Source organism: Oryzias melastigma, linkage group LG10 (genome assembly GCF_002922805.2).
Source record: "Oryzias melastigma strain HK-1 linkage group LG10, ASM292280v2, whole genome shotgun sequence".
Taxonomy (NCBI): domain Eukaryota; kingdom Metazoa; phylum Chordata; class Actinopteri; order Beloniformes; family Adrianichthyidae; genus Oryzias; species Oryzias melastigma.
Window position 1 is genome coordinate 24,451,855 of NC_050521.1, and position 25,953 is coordinate 24,477,807.

The 25,953-nt window shown below is 34.5% G+C and overlaps 1 long non-coding RNA gene across 4 annotated transcripts in view; it reads left to right on the forward strand.

Moving 5' to 3' along the window:
* The first annotated feature begins 4,746 nt into the window (after window positions 1-4,746).
* Window positions 4,747-25,953, forward strand: part of LOC112153490 — a 74,653-nt gene continuing 53,446 nt past the window's right edge. For all 4 annotated transcript variants that reach the window (XR_002920505.2, XR_002920506.2, XR_004948548.1 and 1 more), the window contains exon 1: window positions 4,747-4,889. This is a non-coding gene — a long non-coding RNA (uncharacterized LOC112153490). The remainder of the gene's footprint in view (window positions 4,890-25,953) is intronic.

Below are 25,953 nucleotides of genomic sequence, written 5' to 3' on the forward strand. Positions count from 1 at the left end.
ATTGGTTGATTGATTGGTTTATTTCAAGCATAGATTGAAAAATACTGGACAAAACACACAATTATTTCAAACTCATTGCAGAAACAATGAAATACATTGATTAGAAAATAGAAAACAAACAAAAAATAAAACACATATGTCACTTTTGGTTCATTCATTATTTTTGTGATAATTAACTAAAGTCAGTATTGATTGCTTGAAAAGGAGTAGGAAGATCCTCTCTAAGAAATAGATCATTTAAAATCAATACAATAAAAAAATGCATAAAATCATAAGAATAACTATTATTTTTTTGTTAAGAATTGAATGAATTGAAAAGATTTAAGCTATTTTTTGCTTGTAAGTGATTTAAATGGAGTGGATGAAAACAGCACTACTGCTAACTGTTGCTGGGCTATTTATACACAATCTGTTCACAGACGAGGAAAGAAAAAAACAAGTTTCCTGCTGTGAGTAAGTAAGTTTGAAGACTAAGAAAAAAAATTATCAGAATTATATTTTTTTAGAAATAGATCACCAAAGGAGGGGAATCAATAAAGCAGTAAATAACATAGTTAGGTCACTCTTGTGACCTAAAGATACAGGGAGAAGAGATAAAAAGGAAGATTTGAAGTATCTAGGGTTAACAGTCCAGAGTGATGTAGAGAGTGATCCCATATGGGTAGAGAGAATTATATTGTTTTTATGGAGTTCCAATCCAATTTACTGCTGTTTGACACATCGACTAACGCACAATTTGAAAACACACCAAAGCAATCTTTGTAAAACATGGAATACTTGTTACTGTGGTGAGCAACAGTACCCCACATTACAGAAGAGTTCATAGATTTTCCTGAGACTTGTGGATTTCCAGTTTGAACAAAAGACTGCTGAGGAAAGCAGAGAAAGCAGGAGCTGACCTCTTCTGTTGCCCTGCTGAAAACAGAGCTTCTCCCCAACGGTGTGAACGGTCTCCAGCAGAACCTTTTATGAACAGGAAACAGAGAACACGAATGTTCTCAGCTGAACATCTGCTGGAGAAAAAATCATTTGTGTTTTCGCACACTCAGCAAACTTTCAAAGCAGAAACGACAGTAAGAAAGCTAAACAATTGTGTTCCCTTCAGCAAGAGGATGTTTTATGTGTCAAAACTTGAGGTGCAGTAATCAAAGAAAAAGGAACAAGATCCAAAAAGGGGATAACTGAGAAGGAATTAGAGGGCAGTTTTGCTCTTGAAGTTTCCTTGCATTGGTCCAGAGGAACTGGAGGTGGACATATACCCAGTTGTCATTGAGAGATCTGACCCACTGACCATGTTACAAAACTAGAGAGACTTACAGTATTATGGGGTGTGTGGGCAGCCTTTAACCCCTAACAGTGTTGACGACTATCGTGATTGTTCAACCGTTCACGCAATTGATGTAATTCCAATGGATTCTGTGAAAAGCAAGATCTGAAGTAACTATAATCTGTTTTTCTCAACAACAGAATCAGCTGCTTCATGATGATCCAGTAAGAATGTACGGTGGTCCCTTCCTAGCTCAACTTTCTCAGTCCTACTTTTTTTGCAGGGTTTTTGTGCAATTTTTAAAGTTATAAAACCAACGTTACATATTGGCCAACCACTGGCAGTTATGCGCTAACGTAGATGACTTGTGACTATTGATGATGTCATCGAGGGTTATAGTAATGTCCAAATTTGCAGACATTGGATATGTCCAAATTCTCACCTTAATCCCTAATTACTAAATAAACTATGAAGTGCATTGGATTTTTAAAGTACCATGCTCAATACCTTTTTTTTTTAAGGCAAGTATGACGTTGCTGATTTCACGAGTATTTTATTATGCCTATTTACAGATACACTGTGTTCTGATGATGAAGATGTTGATGGTTTATTAAAAAAATTACATGTTAACACATTTTGTGGCAAAAAAAATTTTTGTGGCAAGAAAATTCAAATGCTTGGCAAATGCACACTTGTTTTTTGCCACGACTTCTGGGAAATTTCTAGGGCACTCAATTTTGGAGATGCAGATTCAGACAGCACAACAAAAAGGCAAACGCACTATAAAGTGAGTAGTGAAGGAATTTAATCATAGCCACTATTAGTCCATATCACTCCAATTGAAAAGCTAAGTTTTGGGGTAGAATTCGGATTCGGATATGTTACTTGGTGGGCCAAGGAACGCCTCAGGGTCCCAGCAGAGGAGCTGGAGGAAGTGACCCGGGACGGGGAAGTCGAGGCATTTTTGCTGAGACTGTGACCGGTCCTAGATGAGCAGAAAAAGATGGATGGGTGAATCTTTCAACTCTTTCACGAATGCTCCATTGGAGCCTAAGTAAGTTTGTTTGCAACATGTGCATTGTGCAAATTAAGTAACTTTAACAGGATATTTAGATAAACAACCAAGTAACATTTTTATTATTAACTTCCACTTAGCTTCAAGGACTTTTCCTGTATAAGAAATTCAACAAAATGCCTTTTTTCTAGCTGCATTTGAGCTTTTTAAATGAAATGTTTCCGTGCACAAACTGCATCCACATATGCCCCATCATTTGTAAAGTTAAATATATCGTTAGAAGAGTATTTAATTATTGCCCCTTTATGTAGAAGCTGTTCTCCCTCCTTGATAAAGCTGTAAAATACTTGCTGTTGGAGAATTTACTCCCTCATGCAGCCGAGCAGACTGAGGCAAAAACAATGTGATGTGCATGAAGAGAGCTTCAGGTGTCATCTCTCTATTTCAGCATTCTCACCATCTGCCTTCTACCTGTAGCACTCCTCTAACTTTCTGCCTTTCTGCCCTAATGTTTTCCTGCTTCACTCATGTTTATTTATTATTATTCATTATTCAACACAATCGTTTGTTTTTGTTTTGTAAGACAGCCCCGGCGCTCGTTGGGAATAATGAAAAGAAGCTGAGGTAAAGTGGAAATTTTTTAATACGGGGATTGACAGAAGAAGCTGTGAGTCACAGCTTCTCGCTGGAGAGTCATTGACTTGTGTGCTCATCAATCATCCTGCTCTCCGTCGTTCATCTTTCGTTGGCATTTCTGTTGGAAATCAATTCAGGAATTCTCAAACTTTCTCAGAGTCTCCACACCTCCAAACAGACGGAAAATCTGAGAACAGGTTTGATCTCACGCTATAATAATTTCATGGACATCATTCAAATGGGCTGAGAATGCTAACAAATGTCTCATCTTCGATTGGTTTAGTCCGCTTCTACACATGGCGCTACTTGGATTGCCTGATAAACATGCTGCAGTTCCAACAGCTGCTCACTGGGGGGCAGTAAGTGAGCTTAGAACAGTTGATTACAAGAACAATAAAGAAGAAAAGTGGCTAGTCCTGCTATCTAGTTCAGTTGTTTTGAAATGAAACAGACGTTATATAGAATACAATAAGTGGGTGCTGGGACACTTCGAACTTAGAAATTAATCAACAGACTGAAATGCAAAATTAGCAGCCAAGATAACTCTTATTTATGTGTGTATGTGAGGTTTCATTGAAAAACATATTTTATGGAAGATGTGAATTTTCCAACAAGAATATGTTTTATTAAGGTGCAAGAAGCACACTAACCAAACACAAATACAGTATTTTTTTTGGATAGTTTGAGTGCGACTTATGCTTATATTTAAAAAATAAATAGCAACAACCACTAGAGGGCACTGCTGGTGCCCGTAATCAGTATTTGCTACTGACAGCAACACAGAAGAAGAAGCGCCACTCAGGCTATGTCCAAATTCCCACCCTAATCCCTAACTACCAATTCGGACACCATGCTTACTCCTTTTTTTTTTTCTAAACGGTGGATATGACTTCACCGATTTCAGAAAGCGAAAATATTATCAATACGAACATTTTTACAACATTTATTTAGGGAATCCAGTGTGTTCTGATGGTAAAAATGTAGATAGTTTGTTAAAAAATTATATTTAAACCCTTTTTTTGTTGCAAAAATGTTTCTACCGCAATGCTATGTAGTCTACATTTGATAATGTAGTTTCTGTAATGTAGTCTTACGGTGCTTACACACTGGCTGTGTCTTCAAGCGGAAACTTTTAATGAAAAGTGTGTGTAAACGCGGGTAGACCAGAATTTCGGGCTTCTGTGTCACATGATCATACATCGCTATGCAAGTTTTTAAGTCCAGTCGCAGACTCCATGTACAAATCGAGTGTTTATTGATCGCGCTGGAAGTTCAACTGGTTGAATTTTTAATCGAAGCAACACGGCACTGTGACCAATCAGGGACTCAGATTTGGTAGTTTTGTGTGGAGAGCGCCATTATTTAATAATTGACAAAAGTTTTTGCCCGGTTGGATTAATATGACAACAAGATAGACATTTAAAGGCTCTGAAAACAAAAAAGGCTGGAGCAAGATTTTTAGAATTGGACTTGGAAAGCTTGGACTTTTCGATCTGAGTCTGTACCTATTGTAGGTGGAAGATGAGCACTAGTAAACAGTAAAAACACCAGAGATGAAGAATCCCCCTCCCTGTCACTAAAAGCATGTATAGCATGTTCTTGATCGCACCACTTGCGTCCGATCTGTGAGCACCTTTTCACCGGGCTCTTTGTTCCAAAGAGACACAGAGAATGAAGAATTCAATGGGTTAAGTGATTTGAAGTGATATAAAGAGTTAAGTTGACTTGTTTGCATGTTCTTTATGTTATGGTTCTGACTGTTAATATGTTGTGCTAATATACTATTTCCCTCCTACATTTTATAAAGCTGAATGAGCATCAATGTGGTGCAATAGGTACCAGTAGGTGGCAGAAAAGTTATGCGCCAACCGCCATAAAACTAAAGAAGAAGATCCTGCTGGCTATGTGACTGCTATGTCTTCACCTCCAAACAGACCCAGATTCTCTTGCTTGATCTGCACCAGAGTTCAGGTGAGTTTTCACAAATACCATATGAAGGAAACTATCTTAGTAAAAAAATGACCCACATATAGAGTACTTACGCTAATAATTTTATGGATAACGTCACCCTTCTTTGTGAGCCTCTTAAGATACTTGACAGATTTGCTTGAGGACTTACTAAAGACAGATCAGTACAGCAGAAGAAGAATGATTCACTCCTTAAACTGCAGCCAGCATTGTGAAGCTGATTGAAATAGGCAGCTTAGATTTTCATTTGATTAACTTTTATCCTACTTTATTGAATCTAATTCACAAAGCTGAATTGCTTGTCTGTCACCACCTTTAGTGGAGTCATGCATTATAATTTTAAGTCTATAAGGAAACAAAGCATAGCTTTTTATGTATTTTTCAAATTGTAGGTATTAAATTTAAATATGTTAACTGGGTGTATCTCTTCACTCCGGAGCTTTTGTTTGTGACATGTAGGACACCTTTTGCCGCTGTAGAGAGGTTGATATCTGAACAGAGGTTTAATTCTGTGAACACGTGTTTTAAAGTCTAGTGAAGGGGTGTTTAACCCTTTTTTCCAACTAAAACACCCATTTGGGCCTGTTTCTCACCGATCAAGACCTAGTACGACTCGTAAAGTCTTACTTCACCCTTTCAAAAATGTTGTTTTGTGTCGTTGTTACATTTGAAATATGTATATTTCTTTTTTTTGACATGAATAAAAAGAAATATACATTGAAAAAGTATTTCCTTTCAAAATAAAAGACATCCTGTGCCAAACAGGCTTATCTCAATGATGTGCTCCACTGAAAAGTTTTAAACAACGCTAGTCAAAAATGGCTTTTTCTCATAAGACTTTAGGTCTAGTTTGGTGGACTTTCATCTTTTCCCCAACTTACTACTGCTGTGAACCTGAACTTTATCAGTTTATTATTCAATAGAAATGGTATATAAAGGATAAACAAAATTTATTTCCTTAGCAACCCTTTTTCTGTTAAGTTAATAAACATTGTGTGTAAATGGGTGAATTGGATTGTGTCTGTAAAGCATTTTGGGCCCTGAAGAAGATAAAAGCTCTATAGAAGAACACACCAGTTGCTTTAGTTTGATCTCCATTTTTCACTGATACAGACAGGAAGTGGTGCCTGCTGTCCTGTCCTGCAGCTTTCAAACAGAATCCCTTTGACCTCGCCCCAATTCTTTTTAAAAAGCTTCTCATTAAATGCTGCTTTCTAATCTGTGACTTAAATTCTGTTTACAAGGTTTTGAAAGATTATCCAATTTGCCATTGTTTTGAATTTCTTTGTTAGGATTAATCAAACCTGCTGTTGGTTTGGATAACTTCCTCAGTAATTAAAGTTGCTTTTTCACCAGTTAAACTCTGTACTGCACCCCTGCATATATCTGACCCCCACTGTCCGGTCGGTTTGGCTAATGTTCATTCATGCGTTGTTTTTTAAGCACACTATGGGTGCAGCCCTGTGTGGAATTTTAAAGATGGAGACAATTACCGATAAAACCCTTGGAAAACATTTTTTTTTTACTATCCTGACTGATTTGGATTTCATTGTGGGCCTGCAGCCTTTTTGGATTTGAACCCTGTGCACACACTGTGCTCGGTCTGAGCTCATTTCAGACAAAGAATGGTTTTGCTCCAATAAAACTCAAACTCTACATGTTTCACAGGCGTAGTGGGTTTGTTCAATCCACAGATGAATGAATTTATGAATCTATCAGGGACTAACGCACAAGGTTTGCACGTTTTATCTGAAAGTTGAGCAGATTTTCTCAAAAATTACCTTCTCAGCCTTGAAGGAAAAAAAAAAGATAAATAAAACAGCTAAACAGAGGATGTGCAAGGACAAGACATGGTCCAAAATAAAAGCATTTTAGAGTTTTTACAGACATTGTGTTGACAATGTTTATGATATTAAGATATTTACTTTTTTTGCTTCATTAACAAAATTTGGAACAATGTCCTTGAAACACAGAAATCTATTTGGCGAACATTTTGTGTATTGTTAAAAAAAATGTACAAAAAAACAATAAAAACAATGACATAAAATAACCAACTACCATTACTCTGAAAACAATTGCCAACTTAAAAAAATGTTTAACCCTCGTGCTCTCCTATAGGGTCCAGATGACCCCACCTTTAATGTAAACATGCCTGGAATAGCACAGGCGACCAGACCAAAACATCCAAATTAGGCATCTAAAAGTTCTGTATAGTGCATTAGTGAGAGTTAAAATTATTTTGTTATTTTAAGCATTAAGACAAAAAAGCAAACAGTATAAAATTAATCAGGAAATACATAGTTTTTTTTCTGGCAAAGTCTGTTTGTTGTTCTTAAAAAAAGTATTTGTTATGGTGCTTAAAAAAAAATCTAGAACATTTTTTTTATTCTGATTCAAGTTGGAAAGACCAACGGTTCACAAAAACCTCTTGGCTTTATATTTGTAATCCCTCTAACTCATTGTTGTTTACAAAAAATCTATTTTGTTTGGACACTAAACAGTGTTTCATGTGTCAAACATTGACAAAGAGACAGATAAAAAAGAGGGAATCAATAAACTGGCACAAGGTCCATTAATGGAGGAAGACCACCTGTGTGTTAGCATCTTTATGTATGAGTGTTTGTATCCAGATGGAGAGATGACTCTTAAAAGACGGCCGCATCCAGAGATCTGAAGTACTGAGGCAGCCTGCAGGAGCTGGAAGGCTGAATCATTTCTGTGGTTTGTGATTGTAATGACTCACAGCTGAACCACTCTCAACTCTTTAGCTGTTCGCTTGAACTGATTTCTATTAGAGATGGATGCTAATGGCCGGAGGAATCACTGTCTAATATAGCAGGACACACGTCTGAATTTACTGGTTGATGACAATGCCACACTACAGACAAATAAATGCTTTAGACGTTCTCATTGTTTTTTATTTCGACTGTAGGAAAGTCGGTCATTCGACCCATATTTTGAACACCTCTTTGCTTTAACCAACCAGAAAGAACAGCATAAACCGTTATTGTTACTTTATTCCTTGTTTACTGCACTTTAAAACTACACTTTTATCTTTTGTTTAAACTCTTAAAGTCATACTGGGTTGCCAGTAAGTGAACTGTCGATGTAATTAAGGATGGCGAAATCATTGCAATGGACGAAACATCTTCTTGGTTGGACATGTCTGGTCCTTCAACAGTCAACAGGAGTGTTACGATAAAAACATCCGATCAAGATAAATCTCCTTTCAGCAAAACCTTCCCAGGGAAAGGAGAAGGAATTAAATTGAAGCCCTTTATTGTATTTCGGGGCAAAAAGTGAGAAGTGGTAAGACTAGTGGATGTCCATAAAACTGTGGTAGGAACCTCAATGAACGGATGATTCAAGAAAAAAAAAAACAATGCGGTGTCAGAAAGTCTGGTCCACTTTATTTTATATTTATATACTACATTTATATACTTGTATCTGTTCTTAAAAATCCCAACTTTAAACTCTACACAACTTTAATTCCTCACAATTGAACCACACAGTTTGAAGTATAACAAAACGACAGGTAGAGGTGAAGTAAGGACACAAAACGTCTCCTAAATATATTACTTCAGTGATTTACCTCTTTGGCCCTCAAAAATAATCTTACCTTCCTCCTGGGGGGTGGGGGGGGTGGGGGGGCTTCCCTCATATTGCGAATTACTACTTCAGAGAAGACTGTTTCAACAAAAACATAATGGAACTCACAGCACTGCTATAAAACCAAACTAAACTTCTGTTTTGCTGAGTCTACAACAAGGTGAAATTAGAAATAGAGTTTTACTGGAAGCAATAATCTCTCCATTAGATTTAAAGGGCAGATTTATTGGCTTTGCTTCTACTGGTGTAGTAAAGAAGGAACTGAGAACACTTTGTGTGTGTGTGTGTGTGTGTGTGTGAGGGAATTTGTGTGTCAGAAGATGTGCAGTTTCTTTTAAAGAAAGAACAAGCAAGGAGACTGATAATTTCAAAATAAAATGTTTATCCAAAATAAATTAAAAGGGTCTGGTACCAGACTGCAAGGTTTAATTAAACATTATTATCAGAACTTTTCTCCAATTTGCCTCATAAACAACCTTAATTTTAACTGGCAACCTCAACAGTTGTATCTTTTTTTCTGTTTAAAGCTTAAATAAAAGTTTTCGCAATTCTGAACATTTTTGTTTGTGTTTACTTTTGAAAGGAATAAAATTATTATTATGTATGGAGAGAAATAAGTATCACTCCTATTTACGCATAACTTTAGATTTGTATTCTTGATTTGTGACTCATATAATACATTGAGTAATTTAAAGCAGCGGCTCCGCCTAAAAATATGCATCCATTTCTCCATTGTTGTTGCTGTTTATTCTTCTAATTTTCCAGCATATTTGCTATGATTCCCACATCTTGTTTATTTGTTGTAAGTCTAGTCATTTATTAAAAGAAAAAATCCAACACAGAGCTGATCTGCGATAAAGGAGTGCTAACACCGTCAACTTCTGTTTCAAACCTTTCAAAATAAAACAATTTGACCCCCTTTTGGTTAAATCTTTTCCTAAAATCTTCCATTTTGTGACAAACACAAATCAAACTTGGACGCATGTACACACACCCTCATACATACACAATAAAACACAATGCTAATCAGAAGCTGTTTATTGGGTGCATTACATTTAAAAAAAAAATCTAGAATTTGCTCGATACATTTTTGGGTGCCTTACTCCTAAAATCTAAATGATAAATCAAAAATTCAAACAGAAAAAAACCAATAACTTTTGTCTAAAGTTGTGTTATTTCCAAGAGGACTTGACTGTGGACATCAACGAAACAGAAGTCCGTCCATATCGCTCCAAAAAAAAAAACTATATTTTGACTGGCGATCCTAGCACGTTTTTACTTTTTTCTACAGTTCTGAACACTTTTAGGTTATGTTTCCGGCTGATGTCTGTAGCCACGTTCCTCTCAAAAAAGAACAGAAGATGCCCCAACTTCTACAAAACTTTCTTTATTAAGCCTCATCTGCATCAAATGTCTAAGCTTTACATTTATGTCATTACTTTCTTCTGCAAGAAGATTCTTATTTTAGCTTATGCATGCTATACCCACCTATTTATGTCTAAACGTCACTTTAGTCAAACATGTTTAGCAATAGAAGAAGCTTTTAATGTCACTTCAAGCTGCCGCAGTAGCTTGAAGTCAGAACAACATTTTTCTTAGACTGGATAAACAGAAATAACACAGTGGGGGCAACAGAGAAAAACAAAGAGCTTAACTCAAACTCCAAATGTGCTATTTTCAGAACTCAGGCATTCAAAAGTGAACGGGATAAAAAGCAAGACAAATGTTTTTGCTCACAGATTTAAAGAAAAAAAAGCTTCCAAGGTTTAAAATAATATAGAGGACCTTTTTTATATTAAATCTAGAAGAGAGTAGCTTTTTATCCTCTTCTGTCTATTGGTCAGAGCTTTAAGGTAACGTTTTTGCTCTGACCTTGGAAAGATTTCCTCGGGCATTTACGCCTGGGGAGCTGCCAGGTGCTGCAGTGGTTTGCACGGATTTCTCATCACAAGGACGCAGCGGTTCAAAGCTTCTTGTTAGACGTTTTACGTCAAAACAGTGAACAGATATTAGAGAAATTTAGTGCGATGTGCTTAGAAATCGGAGGAAATAAAATTTAAGGGGGAGAAAAATGTGAAACGTATATATATTTTTTGTCTCTGTCGCACTTAAGACTTCAAGCTGGCATGTATTTCTATTTAAAAAATTGAGCTAGGACATTTGCAGTTTAACATTTTTGAAAATTCCCTCATAAATGTCATTTACACAACCGTTCCAGCTCAGTGGGAATCACCCTTTAGATGATTGTTGATTGCTCTCAGGAGAGAAGATGCTCTGAAGGATTCTGTGATTGCAGGAGTTCACACCTGCGAATCCCAAGAAAAACACAATTTTACACTTTTAAGAAGACTTTCCTGATTATTTTCCACCTCTAAATAATCCTAAATCAAAGTCTGTAGAAAATAGTAAACTATAAGATTGGTTGTTTTAAATGTTGTAGAAATTATGCTGCGTTCACTTAAAGTTGTTTGAAAATTTGTGTTTACAACAAACATAAGAGTTCTGACCCATAATATTTAAAACCCATTGGAATAAATGGAATAAAAGTGTGAGTTTGGTGGAGATTTTTTTTAAATATGTCATTTGGATCATGTCTTAGCTTTGTTTTTGGATTTATATTACATTTTTATGGGGAAACTTTATAATAAGATTCCTTCACAAGCTTCAGTAACACATTAACAAACATTATTAATGAATTTATAGGATGTTTATACAACATTTATTAACACAATAAGCCAAATAAGGTTGTGGGACAAATTAACATAAAGTGAGACTATTATCTACCAAGGCCATATTAATAAACTGCCTATAGCAGGGGTGTCAAAGTCATTTACACAGGGGGGCAAAATCCAAAACACACCTTAGGTTGTGGGCCGAACAGGATAAACATTTATTAAAACTTTAAAACTGTAACTTTTTAACATAACTACACATAAAAATATATTTTGACAACATTATACAAGTTAGAAATGAGCGCAAGATAATATTGGACCATTATTTATTTATTTATTTATTTGATTTAACAGTTTTAGGTTTATTTTGGATTTATTTTGTAATATAACGAAAATATATTTGAAAAGGAAAAATAGCGTATAGTTGGCTTAGTAAATTATTGAAAGAAAATGTTGCTGGCTGTGCCTTTCAGAATTGTTTTAAACGTTTTACTTCTGGTTTTTAAATGCTTGAATGGACTATCACTTCACCATATTTCATGTATATTTTACATTTTTCTGAGATCTGAAGATTTAATACTTTTACTGGTTCTCAGGACTTGCCTTTTCAGACTCTGGAAGGCAGTTGTAGCTTATTAAAGTTTTTGGCGTAATGGCTTTTAATGTTTTATTGTCATCTTTTATTGTGTTTTATTTTTTATTTGAGTTTACGTTCAGCACTTTGGTGGCTCCCTCTTTTATAAGTGCTATACAAATAAATGAATAAATAGCTTGATTAAATTGATTGATTGCCATATTTGCTCGAAATTCAGAAAATGTTTGGTTGTCTTTGTGAGAAAACTGAAACTCGTTTGTGTTGCTGTACCTGTACGTCGGTGGTATCTTTTGACTTTGAATGCCGGTACTTCTTTTTATTTTTCATTGTAATGTTAAGAACAAATTTTAAAAGTGCTCTAAGGTCAGTGCATCATTCCTTTAATAAAAAATAAAAAGAAAAGGGAAAAAACTGTTTACAGCTAATAAATAAAAAGCTCATGATTTGGTCATTAATTTACAAAAAAATAAAAGTGCATCATTTAGTCTTTCAAAAGCTAATAAACCATATGATGATTATTAAAATCAAAAAATTAGAATTAGAAAGGAGTGTTGAATGTGTTAAAACAAGCATAAAAGTCAAAATAGATACACTTAACAAAAAAATGTTGTGCATTAGAAAACAAGGAGCAGACATGACTTCGATGAAATGGTTAATATATCACATATTAAGATGTTTAACTTTCTTTTATATTTAAGCTTGATTTTTTTTTATTCCGAATATATAAAAAATGGATTGAAAATAGTGAAAAAACTGACATTTAGAGAAGTTTAAGCTTTAGAAATATATATAAAAAAATGCAAACGTACACTCACATACTACTACTTTTACATATATATTGTAAAAAAAAAAACAAAACTTGGAATTTTTGAAGGGCAGGATTATAACATCTTAAAAAAAAAACTTAAACGTTTATTGTCTAAAATAATCAATAAGATGATTTAAGTGACCCAGTTGTAAAGTTTCTCCATCCCAGTCTGCTGTCTTGAACTTCTCAAAGTATTTTTCAAACTGGAGCTCCATGAATCCTCTCATTTGATTCCCTGTCAGGGAAGAAGACGACGGAGCGCCGTGCTCCTCGCATGCCCGTGGCGTCACGCTGAGGCTCGTTCGGTGCAATCTCCGTGTTATAATTTATCAGATGTGAGACATTACAGACGCCTATTATGTCACTAAGAAGGTGATTACCATGAGGCGGCACGCCGCAGCAGCACAGATGTAAACACCGCCACAGCAGGAAGGCCATTTTGAGTCTGTGTGAACAAGCCTCTGATGGATGGAATGATCGGTTACAATGCTAGAGTTTCATAACTAACTGCATTACATTGAATAGAGGAATTGAGTATTTAAAAAAGGAAAACATCTATTTAAAGGCTAACACTTAAACTAGCTGTTTGAATACTTTGGATAAGTCTTTTTATATTTCTTTCCCATGTTTATGGTTTGTCTTTCAATAATTTACATACAAAAACAACTCTTTTCTTTAAAGGAATATATATGTATAACTGATTTAACTGATATGGGGGAAGGGGGGAAGCTACTGGTTCTGGTCAATGATGTTTAGGCCCTCTTGCCTTATTTTGGAATTGTTCAAAAAAATAAAAAAAACAACTACTAAGGAAGAGAAGCAATCAAAATATACACATAAAATAAGGAAAGAATAAAGATAAACATCCACATCCATGTGTAAATTGTGTCATTGTTACAACTTATAGTAGTTTAAGACCTTTTAGAATGTTATTTACTACTTGACAGTTTACCTCAGTAATTGACCTTTAAAGCTGTTTTCATGCAAGACACCCTTTTATATAACCCAACTATCTTTTTTTTCCATTTTATAAATATCTTTTCATTGTATTACATATATTACAGAAAAACTCTTTTTTTATTGCAAAAATAAATAAAAAATGAGAAAATTTTACAAAAAAGATTAAAAGTGTACAAGCAAAATTTTCATTTTTCAATCCAAAATAAAAGCAAAGACACGGTCCAGCCCGGGAAAAGAGTGTATTATTGGAGTTATAAGCTCACACGTCTGGTCCATGTTGACTGAATTTTGGACCAGCTGGAGACGGCGAAGCTGAGACGGATCGATGCCGATGTACAGAGACTTCCAGTAGTCCAGTCTGGAGAGTAAAAAAAATCAAAGCATGTATCACCTGTTCTAGATGACAGATATAGCTTGACTTTGCTGATTTCGTAGAAGAGTCCAATACAAACGTATATAACTTCTCTGCATTTCTTGTTGCCCCTGGTTGGACTAAATAGATTGATGCTTATCCGTAATAATATAATTAATTAATGTTGTGTTGGAGCTGCTCTGTGATCAGAACTCACAGTTCTTCTGTTACCTGGACAGCTGGATGTGTGTGAGCTCCTAACGCGGGGATCGATGGATACAATTTAGACAAAATATAAACCAAGTAACTCGGTGGCTGGAGGTTTGCTGCCTTTGTGTAGGTCATATTTACAACACATTTGAAAAATGATGCTGTTTTTGTAGAGTTTGCCAAAGGACTTAGCTGACTTTTAGGGGAAATTTAGGAATAGTAAATGTTCCTAATTTGATCAGTTAATCTCAGAGATGCATTAAAAGTTGGCACCATCTGTGTTTCATTGGAATCTTTGTGCATTTTCCATACTTTCCATTTTAAACAAGATCAAACTCTGATTTTGTGATGTAGCAACCCCTTTTTTTATAAATCAAATCGGATTTTTATTTTAAAACGAGAGTAATGTGCTTTCTGTTTGACATCAGAAAGCATTTGCACTCTACTTCCAAAAATGTGTTTGTCCTTTGTGGTCCAAGTAACCAAAAAACCAAAAAAAAAGTATGGGTGAAGTTTCATTCATCTTATGTTTAAATTAAAATCCTCCCTATCCGTTCCCCCCTCCAGAAGTTCTCCGATGACTTTGTTGGGCGTATCTGGAGGGAGTACAGACCAGTCATCACATAGTGTGAATGCAACCAACTTTGCTTTACACCAGTAGAACAAATGAGATTGACTTCTGGAAAGAGAATTATTGGATACTGGTTAACATTTGGAGCTTGGAAAATTGTGATGGTAGCAGATTACCCAGATGTTCTCTTGAACTTTTATTGTACTTATTTTGGTTTTGTCAACTTTTCTTTAAAGTCCCACTCCCATCATCTTTTGATCTATTTTCAAGGTGTTCCCAGTAGTCTTTTAATGATGCAATTTTAACCTCAAATTAACAATCGTGTCTCGTTTTCTATTGTTTCTGCAGACCAGTAGTTAATTAACCCTATAAAGCCATCAAAGAGTTGCCAGAAAACTGTTTTTTTAATGATATTTAAACATCAATTTTGTTCATGAAAAAAAGCACCTTATTTAGCCATTGCCTCAAATTTGATGCACATTTTTAATATGATCTAACTGTATTGTGAATAATTAATTGTCCACAAATGTTGCATGTTTTTAATACAGTAATTAGTCATTTAAGAAAGATATATACAATAGATGAGTTAATCTCAAGCTAAAGTGTTGAAAATTAGCTAAACATTTTCCTGCTAAAAGTGTTTTTGAGATGTATCGGAGGCAGCCATTTTGAAATGAGCAGAAAAAGTCCTTCTACTGCCCCGAGTGGAATAAGAATGAACTGCAGGGCAGAAAACAACCAATTTATATGCAATGGGTTTTAAAGGAATGTTTTGATAGCGTCGATGAGATAAAGGTCTCATAATTACGTGTGTCAAATATAATACGAATGGTTATATAGGGTTAAAAATTCATTTCTGACTTGTGGGTGGGACTGTTGACGTGGAGCAACACCGCCCCTCTTCCCCTCCCAGTTGGTGAAAGCTTGGAGCAGGGAGCTTGTGGCCCACCTAATGTATTCGCTACTTCATAAATAAGTTCTTGTTTTAAACGTTATTTTTTCATCTGCTCCTGATTCACCAAAACTTAAACAAAGTAATATTCAAAAATGTAATTTTGAGCTTAGTCTTCTTTATATACATCCTCCATCATGAGAAAAATGGCATAAAAACATGTTAAAATCACCAAAAACACATCATCTTTCTGACTTCTCTGGCTAATTATGTATTCTGGAAGTACTATATGTTTTCACACTGTAGAACAATAAAGTTATGTTTAAATTCCAATGAAATGTTGGTGGGTATTTGCTCGACATCATATCACAATAATTTTTAAATTACCTTACTGAGAATTTTTAGGCATTTTAGTCCAATGTAGTCATTATATATATGTGTATACTCGTAATCAAGAAATATAAGTAATTTTTTATGTAATTTATACATTTCATGCCAATTAGGTAACATTTATAAATGTAAAAAAGTGAAAAAACAAGTTTTTCAATAGAAAATATATATTTTTTATCAATAAAATATAAAAAAAATAACTTTTTTTTTTTTTGGTGAATTGACATTGATTTAAAAAAACAGATTGTTCTTCTAAGTAGAGTTTCTGAAGAGGCACAGAGTAACTTTTGTAAATCTTTTCCTTTTCGCTCTGATGAAACCCAGAAAGCTTTCTTTTTGACTGAAGATTTCTCCATTTTACTTTTCCAAAAAGCAAGACAGAAATGGTCAGGCTTGTCTTTTTTCTGTATCCTTCATGATTGGCTTTTGTGAAAGTGGACGTCTAAGTGTCTGTTTTTTCCACTCGTGGTCTCAGCAATAAAGGTTTGACCTCTCTTCTTATTTTCTATAACCCCTTTCAGCCCATCCCATCCTCTCAGCCCAACAGAACAGATCAGTGGACAGATAACCCATCTGATCCCTTAACAACAGTTCATCCTTCAGAACTCCCTTTTCTTCCTCTTCGCTCCAATGGGATTTCTTCGTACTTTGGAATCGATTTTTCCCCGAATACCCCTGACAATGTCTTTATTTTCTCACACTCTGCACTGTTGTTGGTGTTACTTTCCTTTTTCCATTAAACTTGTCAATTTATGTCATGAAATCCAGAAAGTGTGGTTGGATGGACAAATTACTTAAAGTGAGCTGACAGCAGCAGTCATCTATCCATTTTCTGGACCTGCCTCGTCTTGTTTACACTCCGGAGGTTGGGGGGGGGGCTGGAGCCTGGACTGGTCCACGTATGTCAGGTTACAGGCGGCAGACTAAACATCTTTTGTTATAGTTTAAAAAAATACATATTTTTGCACAACAAAATACAAAACAAAAGATGGAAAATTTAAAATTGGTGTTATCTAAAATTTTAAGATGTAACAAATAACAAAGAAAGCTAGATTTGCAATTCTTTTGAAGAAATTGCATCTGATTGCTGAAAGTACTTTGAAGCTGTTGCTATTTAAAGCCAAAAACACTCAGTTTTATGATGGATGCACATTTAGGTTTTAAAAAATCTTCTGTTCAAATGCTCCTTAAATCATCACTAGGTGGCTATTAATGTTCTAAAACTTAAAAATTATTTATTACCATTTATATGACCAAGATGTCAAAGTGTATTCGTTATTCTACAGTAGATTTAGAGATCTAATATGTTTACACCGTATCACTTAAAGTGTTTACATATGTTTTTGTATTATCAGATCACTAGAATTTTAACAGCCAAGAGAAAACATGTTTAACATTTTCATCAAGCAGCAGGTGAAGTGTTTAAGTAGAAGAAACAGACACTTGTCTCATGGTTTTGATGAATAGTTTTTTTCTACTATGGCAAAAAAAGATCATAAAAATGTATATAGATTAACTATAGAGGCTTTCGGTTCCACATTAAAAAGTATACTAGTTATAAGGGAGCTCAAAAGTCAAATTTTATTATTCTATCTTCAGTAGTTTGGTATATCCAAAGCTTATTTAATGTTATCATCGAAAAATGGGTGGAGCTTTAAATAGCTTTTTTAAGTAGCATTTTAAAATCTAAACAGCTTTTATAGGGTATTTTTAGAGACATTTTTGTTGAGTGTAGGGAAAAATCGATACAGCGATATATCGCGATATTTTGTTTAGTGATACTTGTATCAATTTAAAATGTTGAGATGAAGATATTTAATTATTTATTCATCAGCGTCATTCAACGTCTTACTTTTGTTTTCCACCTAAACCTCCAACTGCAAGTTGATGGCACACCAGATTTTTAAAAGCAGTTGTAGCTTCCAATGATAATTTAAGTTTTCTTCAAAAGAAGCTTTTAAAGCAAAAGCAGCTTTTAAAAGGGTCAGAAAGCCATTTTGTAGCTTGTAAGAGCTATTCTTTAAAGCTTTTAAGAGTTTTTACAGTTTCGAAAGCCTCTCCAGATTTTAAAGCTTCAGCTAGATTCTGTTTAGATCAAAAAGGGACTTTACTCAAGGTTTTGAGGAATCGTGGGCAATTGCTTGGTCCCATTCATTTTCTAGGGGGACATTTTTTCCAGAAAAATATTAATTATAAGGAAAAATAAAAGCTTTTGGTACCAAATGTAAAAGCAAACTTCTCATGTGTCTTTATTTAGGGCAAGGTCTCTGCAACCTCTGGAGCTTCATGCGGCTCTTCCTCTCCTCCATTGTAGCTCTTTGGCTTTTAAGAAAAATGCAAAGAAGAAGTAGTGGTTTTGTAGTTCTTTAATAAATTACATTTTGTTACTTGTACTTAGATTTTTAACAAAGTTGAGCAAAATGATGGTAAAAGGTTTCATCTGCTATCAGAGCGGATTATTATTACAATGTAATCATCTTGTTGCATTTAGTTAAAAAAAAAATAAAAAAAAAATTGTATCCTACACTAAACTTCTTGTGTTTATATTCAATACAAAAGAGGAAAAAAGAGGGAGGAACATCAAAGTCACAATGCTAGAAAATACATTTTTTTTATTTTTAGTTCAAGTAAATCGTCTGCAGCTGGAGGATCTCATCAAACACAGGATGTATTTTATTTTGAAAGGAACTTGTATGAGTTGCTTTCAAAAACAAAATTAATTTACTAAAGAAAAACTCAATTATAGAGATTATTTTAAAGCCATGTTTCATAAATGAATCGCTTAATGCCACAAAAACATAAATAAAGTTTATGTTTCCTACTTTGAGGTGGAGACTTTGAGGCTCTCGTTGGATTTTTGTTCATAAGAAACTGGGTCATGTGGCTCTTTTAGAATTAAATGTTTCAGACCTTGTTGCATTTTCTCATGATGGAGGACAAATGTATGTGGATTTAATGCTTCCTTTAGTTTTGTATTTATTTATTTAATCAGATGAATTCTTTTTATTTGATTACATGCACTGGGTCAATAAGCGTGACACCCCTAACATAAAATTTGTTCAATTATAAGATTGCTCTTTAAATCTGCCCCTTGAGATTATAGATTAAGTAGTAAACCTGAGGTGATGTCCTCTTGTACAAATGCTGATAAAAAACTGACACTAATTTGATAGATGACATCACCAATCTCCAGAGTACATTATTGTTAAGTACAGTTTAAATTCATCATTTCCTGCAGGGACCAAAGTTTATGCACAAGATCAGAAAGAGGATGAGTATTATATATATATACATATATATATATATATATATATATATATATATATATATATATATATATATATATATATATATATATATTATTTTGGTTAGGAACTAATTAGCCAAATAATAGTAAATAAACTGTTATACAAAACAATGGGAAAATTAGACATTTTACAAATTTTAGCATGACTGGAAGACCTTAAAGAACAAAAAAAGGAGGAAGATAAAACATACCAAACTGTAAAGTGTTTTTTTTGCATAATTGTGATTGTAGGGAAGAGAACGAACATAAAGAAACATAACTTAAATTCTGAACTTTAAGGTGAAAATAAAAATATTAAAATACAGCTGAATGCAGATATAAAAAAATAAGTAAGATGACCTTATCTCCTTTACGTGAAGAAAAATAATAAAAAAAAATCTGAGAACTATGTTTAAAAATTAAATAATGAGTAATACTGACTGCCAGACTCAACATAACTTAAATGCACATACATCACACATGTTATTTGATAAATGCTTTTTTAAACACTTTTATTCAAATTGTAAAAATATTAAACAAAACTAAATAGTAATTGCAGGTTTTTATCTCCTTAACTACTTTTATTTTTTTTAAGAAAGGACAATTTTTCACTTTAAGACCTCTTAAACATTATTTTTGTGTTTTTTTTTTGTCAACTGTTGAAAACTTTTTTTGACCTCATAATTGTCATGCCTCCATCTGCTTTTATTTCTAGAGTACAGTAGAAGAAGTTTTTAATTTTGGTAGATTAAAAAAAAAGTGAATACAGACTGAATTTTAAAAATGTGTTTCAAAAATCAATAAATGCCTTCTTACTATCTACATCCATTTATGTAATTAACGAGAATTAGCTGAAAAAAAGCTGCTTTTTGACACTAAAGCCACATTTCTTCAAAGCCATAGTTACTGTATGTTTGTAACTTTATACTTCTAAAAACTAGTCAATCAGATATTTGATCATAATTCATTTAGTCTATAAATGTTTGGTTTGTTGCATTCATTAAAATGAATTTAATAAAAATATAAACACTTCATGCTGTCGAAACATTTATGCAACCTACAGGGGGAAAAAAAACATTTTTCTGGTAAAAAATAATTTTGTTAAAAGCGCGCAAAAATGTGTGTGATCCAAAAAGGTTTTTTTTTAATCAGGATAAATATAAAAAATGTGAAAATTAAAATGCTTCTGTTGCTAGTTCAATCCAAAAATTAAAAGTTGGACAGAAACTTCTTTAGAAACTTGACTTCACATCACTGTGAATCTTATAGACTTACTAATTAGCAGGCAGTGATGTGTCATTTTGTGCCTTTTTTAGTATAAGCTTGTCCTCTTTATCTACAGAACATGAAGCCACTATTGCAAAACCTTTCAGCCTAATGACTCCAGCTATACGGCACCTTGTTAGAAGGAATAAACCTTTTTCTGAGAATTTCACAGAAATTTTCTGAGAAATTCAATACCTGTGACCTTTTAGCTGGCTAACGATGTCTTATAAGCCGTATGTATCAAACTTTAAAAATACCTTAAGATATATTGCACTTAAAAAATTAAGAATTTGTTCAGATTTGGGCATAACTCTTAGTATTTTTGTGATTTGTTGCCTTTTTCCACCATATATGATGCTTCCTCTGCAGTAATAAGTCTGTATGCTGAGGCTCTGGCTGGAAGTTCTTTTACACCCTAACAGGAACAATGCTGACACAGCAAAGGAAATGTCCTCTGAAACCTTTGCGACAATCAAACCACATTCATTATTAAGCATAACCCCAGTGTCATTGTGTTTGGGTCACCGTAGGGAGAGGAGAGAAAGTTGTTAGGCTGCCAATGCGACGAAATCTTATGTGTGTCCTGGTGTTCAGATATTTCCTTATTAAAGGGAAAGGCTAACTCCTATGAGACCACCGAGCGTTTTCTTTTAATTGGTGCGTTGTGGCGCGACAAAGGTTAGCTCGCAGCAGGCTGAGAAAATACCTGCATGAGCAAATATGTCTTGGAAATAAGAAAAAAAAAAGGATTTTTTTCAACTTTTAAAGAACTACGTCTGTTCATAAGCTTTTATTAAATAAAGAATCTGAGATATTTCTATTTAAAGTCTTGATTAACACTGCATTTAAGATGGTGGACACTGTACAATGCTATGCAGTTACAACTGCTGCTTGTTTAGGGAGTTGCCAATGCATGCTTTCAGGCAAAATCATTTTTTTATCTTGTTTAAACTCCCAATGTACTACTCTTCATAGAAATATTAGTCTAGTTTTATAGAATGTAAGCAAAGATCTGCTCATGATTGAAGATTTGTTTAAATTTGGCAAACCAAATGCATTCTGTACTAGAGATACAGCAGAGAGGACATTAATTGACAATAGTCTACAGCCTATCAAGACGCAGAACACAATGTACTTAACAAAACAAGAACAAGAAAGCATGCAAACTTTTACTGATAAGAAATTCAGTGAAACAGCAAAGGATCACTGTGAATCTGACAAATCTATTTTTCCGTACTTAAAAATTCTCAATGCTCACATTACTTTATTTTCTTGACTTGTTACTTTTCCTCTGCAGTGAACCATGACATTATTCACTGGAAAAAAAAAATAAAAAATAGTCTGTCATATTTAAGCCGACAAGAGTTCCACATTTGTATTGAGATAAGTCCCGACACATGACAAAAAAAAGTAACGCCAAAGTAGGGCTGTCCTTTTTATTATTAGGAAAACCATTTTATTGTTTATCTATATTAAATGTCAACCAAAAATAAAACAAACGCTCACAGCATATGCATTAATAATCTACAGTCAAGAATATAAAATGTCCAGTTTTTGTGTGGTTTCGGTTAAGAGAAATCTGTTTTCACATCAAACGCAATCGTGGAGCAGAGATGTCGAGTGTCAGTATTAAGTCTGGTGGCGCGTTTTAGGTGGTGTGACAACCCAGCTCACAATGCTGTATGAGTTTAAATATTGGAATTTTGGCAAAGAATTAATTAATTAATCATGAACTAAGCTTTGACCTGTGACAAGTTGATGATGAAATCAGCGGGTGGAGTCCAAAACTAACATGGTTGAGAATCTTTATTGTATTAAAGATTCTCCACCATATATATTACCGGTATATTAAGTTTATATTATATTACGTGTATTATATTTGTATTGTTTGTATGAATAAATTAACAAAAAGCTTACTTAATTTTATTCTTACTTTATTTTTTTCCTCCTTGGACTATTGCTGGACAGCAAGTCATCAAATTGGGCAACAGAAGTACCGCTGAAAACGGTGGTCATTCCGACTGGGAGAGTCTCTGAATGATCTCTGAACGAGCAAACATATTTCCCATAAACACACAGACCATTATGCGCGTTGTTTGTTTCATAAGCTAACTGTCAAATGGTCAAACCCCTTTAGAAAAAACACTAATGCACTGTGCACTAATGAACACTGCGGCTAAATGAGCGCTCAAACCATTCGGCTTGGATGGGTTTCTGCAAACTGTTCTCTGACGTCACCGCCTGCTCACTCCAACTTGAAGACACTGAATTGAAATCCATTCAACAGGCTCTCCACAGATTTTTGAAGAGGGGTTAGAGAGCCAGAGGCAATTTACTGAAGAGGTGTTTTTCTGCTCGATTTTAGGAAAACGTGTTGGGAGATAGTGGACCAAAAAGGCCAGAGGAGACTGCTCTTCCACTTGCATCATGACAAAAAAATGGTTTCTTTCACGGGTGCCAAGGTGATGAGATGACTCAAGGGAATAATGCATTCTTGTTTAATAAAAATTTTAGATATCCAAGTGTAGGCAGAGAATATGAGCTCCGTAACTGGTGGGTCTCACAGGGCTGCAGGAGTCAGTGACCTGGCTTTTTTAATATTTGACAAGTACATGCCTGAAACTGCTTCTGGAGAAAAGAAATTTCAGCGTGATGGTGAACAGGAGAAAGCTCAGCTGGAGGGGAATAAACTGCTTTAATTTGAATAAGATTTGATAAGATATGATGCTGACTGAAGGATTGAAACACAACGAAACTCAAATATTTTATGGTTTAACCTATTCCATTGTTCACAGGTTGTGTAATAAAGTCACAGCAGAGAGAAAAGTTAAAATGGCAGCAAAAAAAAAAAAAAACCTAAGAAGTACACTACTTTCGGGGACCCCAACAGTGTTTATTGCTTTATTAGTCAATCATGAGGATGTCCAGTGCGACAAACTGGTTACTTTCTCATGAAGAGACTTGAAAGTCCCATTGACTGTATATTAGAACTGGACTGAGTGAGTGTGACATCAACTATGCTTACGGTTCCAGTAAAATTTAGTCAATTCAAGTGCCTTATTTTGGCAATCTGGCCATCTCCATGTTGACACCAGAAATCTTCAATGAGCAGTGATTGGTCTGAGTCTACATTTCTATGGCAACCACTCTCTCCAATCAGGAGTGAGCATGTTAAAAGACCACACCCCCTTCCAATAAAGGCGGGCTCAGGAGAATCTCTTATTTACCCAAGTCGGTTTAACATGAGACCACATACTTTTACTGAGGTATCTGTTTAGTAACTTGAATAACTTTAGCTATAACAAAAATATGTTAATAAAAAGGTAGTAGATCAAATATGGTTATTCTGACAAATAGAATTAGAAATAAATAGCTGTAACTCCGACATTTTGTTTGTAAGAATAACCATTCTTGCTCTGCCTATAGTTTTTTTTTAACATGTTCTATTTTTTTATATACCGTATTTTCCGGACTATAAGTCGCGGTTTTTTTCATAGATTGAATGTCCCTGCGACTTATACTCCAGTGCGACTTATATACGAATTTTTAATGATGAGATATGGACCGTAAGTCTAGAGTGCCCTCTTATGGTGATCTATGCAATTACTTTATTTACTTTAGTTATTCAGACGTGACACAGAGGACGAAGAATTTAATCGATTTAGTGATATGGAGTGAGATTGCGTGCAATTAATTACAGTAAAGATACAAAGTTGATGAGTTATTGAGTCTATAGTTAAATAAAACTGTTATGTTATATAAATGCTACACCTTTTCGTTTTTTTCATGATGCTAATATGTGAATATGTGTTGACACATATTCAGCCTGTTTTCTATTCACTTATGAATGTTATAACTTACCTTCCGGGATGATGTAATATCGTTTTTTCAACCAGTTTGTAAAATAAATTACTTGAAAAAAATGCGACTTATACTCCAGTGCGACTTATGTATGGTTTTTTCTTCTTCATTATGCATTTTTTGGCCCCTGCGACTTATACTCCGGTGCGACTTATAGTCCGAAAAATACGGTATATATTTTTTTCTGCAGTCTAAGTTATCTAAGTCATAAACTGGCCAATTAGATGCCTCAATAAAAGTAGGTGGTGCCTGCTACCCCACATATCCAACGTTTCATTGTCAGATTTCATATTGCTAGAAATCTAGACTTCCAACAAGCTCACTCCTGATTGGCAGAAGTGGTTGCTATAGAAACATCGACCCTGACTAATCACCGCATACCGATGGGACCTGGTTCCAACATGGCGGTGTCCTTATTGTGAAAAAATTGCGGCTGAATCGACTTAATTTCATTGGAAGAGAGGTATGCCATTTTTTTATGGGTGACGCCACACTCGCTCGCTCCAGTTCTCATATACAGTCAACGGAAAGTCCCCAAAGTACAAGTCAACCCTTTCTACCGCTACATTACGTTTAACTCAGAACACAGTTCACATCTTCTTTGCTGCATATGAGAACTTGGCTCTGTGAGTGACAGAGAAGAGTAGATTGTTTAGGAAAGATAAACATGAAGCTATTATCAGAATCTAATTATAATTGCAAAGTTTCCAATAAGATGCCTCCAAGCAGAAAATCAGTAATCATACCAGCTTTCTTTTTCCTTCTCTGAAAAGAAAAAAAGACTGTTTTCAAGCTCAGAAAGCAAGAACAAGACAGACAGAGAAAACAAAATTATTGACAAACACAACACTATCAGAACTATCACGCCTGGAGTTACATTTAGACTACTTGGTAAATTTGAAAAACACACTGCCAGTCTTTTAAAATATTTGTTCCCAAAACCAATTTTATTCAAACTTTTATAATTACTCATGTTTCAATTAATTTGATTAATGATAAAGTGTTGTCAAGGTATTACTGTACAAATGTCGTAATATTGTTTCAATGACGCATCAACGTATAACTGATAGTTGATTTAGGCTTAATAATGTAAAAAATTACTAAAATAAAAGCATTTGTGAATGCCGACAGCTGCAACAAAGATCCTGAATCCTTACTTAGAAATTAAATATTTGCAAAAAGTCTTGATAAGCTTAATTAGCTGAAGAAAGTGTAATACTGTTGAAGAATGCACAGTAGTGCTAAGAAAACTTGTATTACTGAGATTGGTGTACAGCTGTCTCATTTTTAGACAATTGGATTATTTAAGTGACATGTTTACATGATAATCCAGTTATTTTTACTGATAATAACAGTTGGACATGTGTCTATGTGTTAGTGTTAGATCAGTGTATCAGAAAACTAAACACAGAAGAAGAAAGTCATAAAAAGTTTAAGTAGCATAGTATGTATACCTCGTGGAGTGTAAACTGAGAACAGCAGCAACGCGTTGACTATTTAAGACTTCGTCACATGTTGTGCTGAAGGTTTTGGGTTGTCCGGGGTGACACAGGGGTGTCTTTAAGTTCGCTTAAGGGTTTTTTTGGCATCACAAA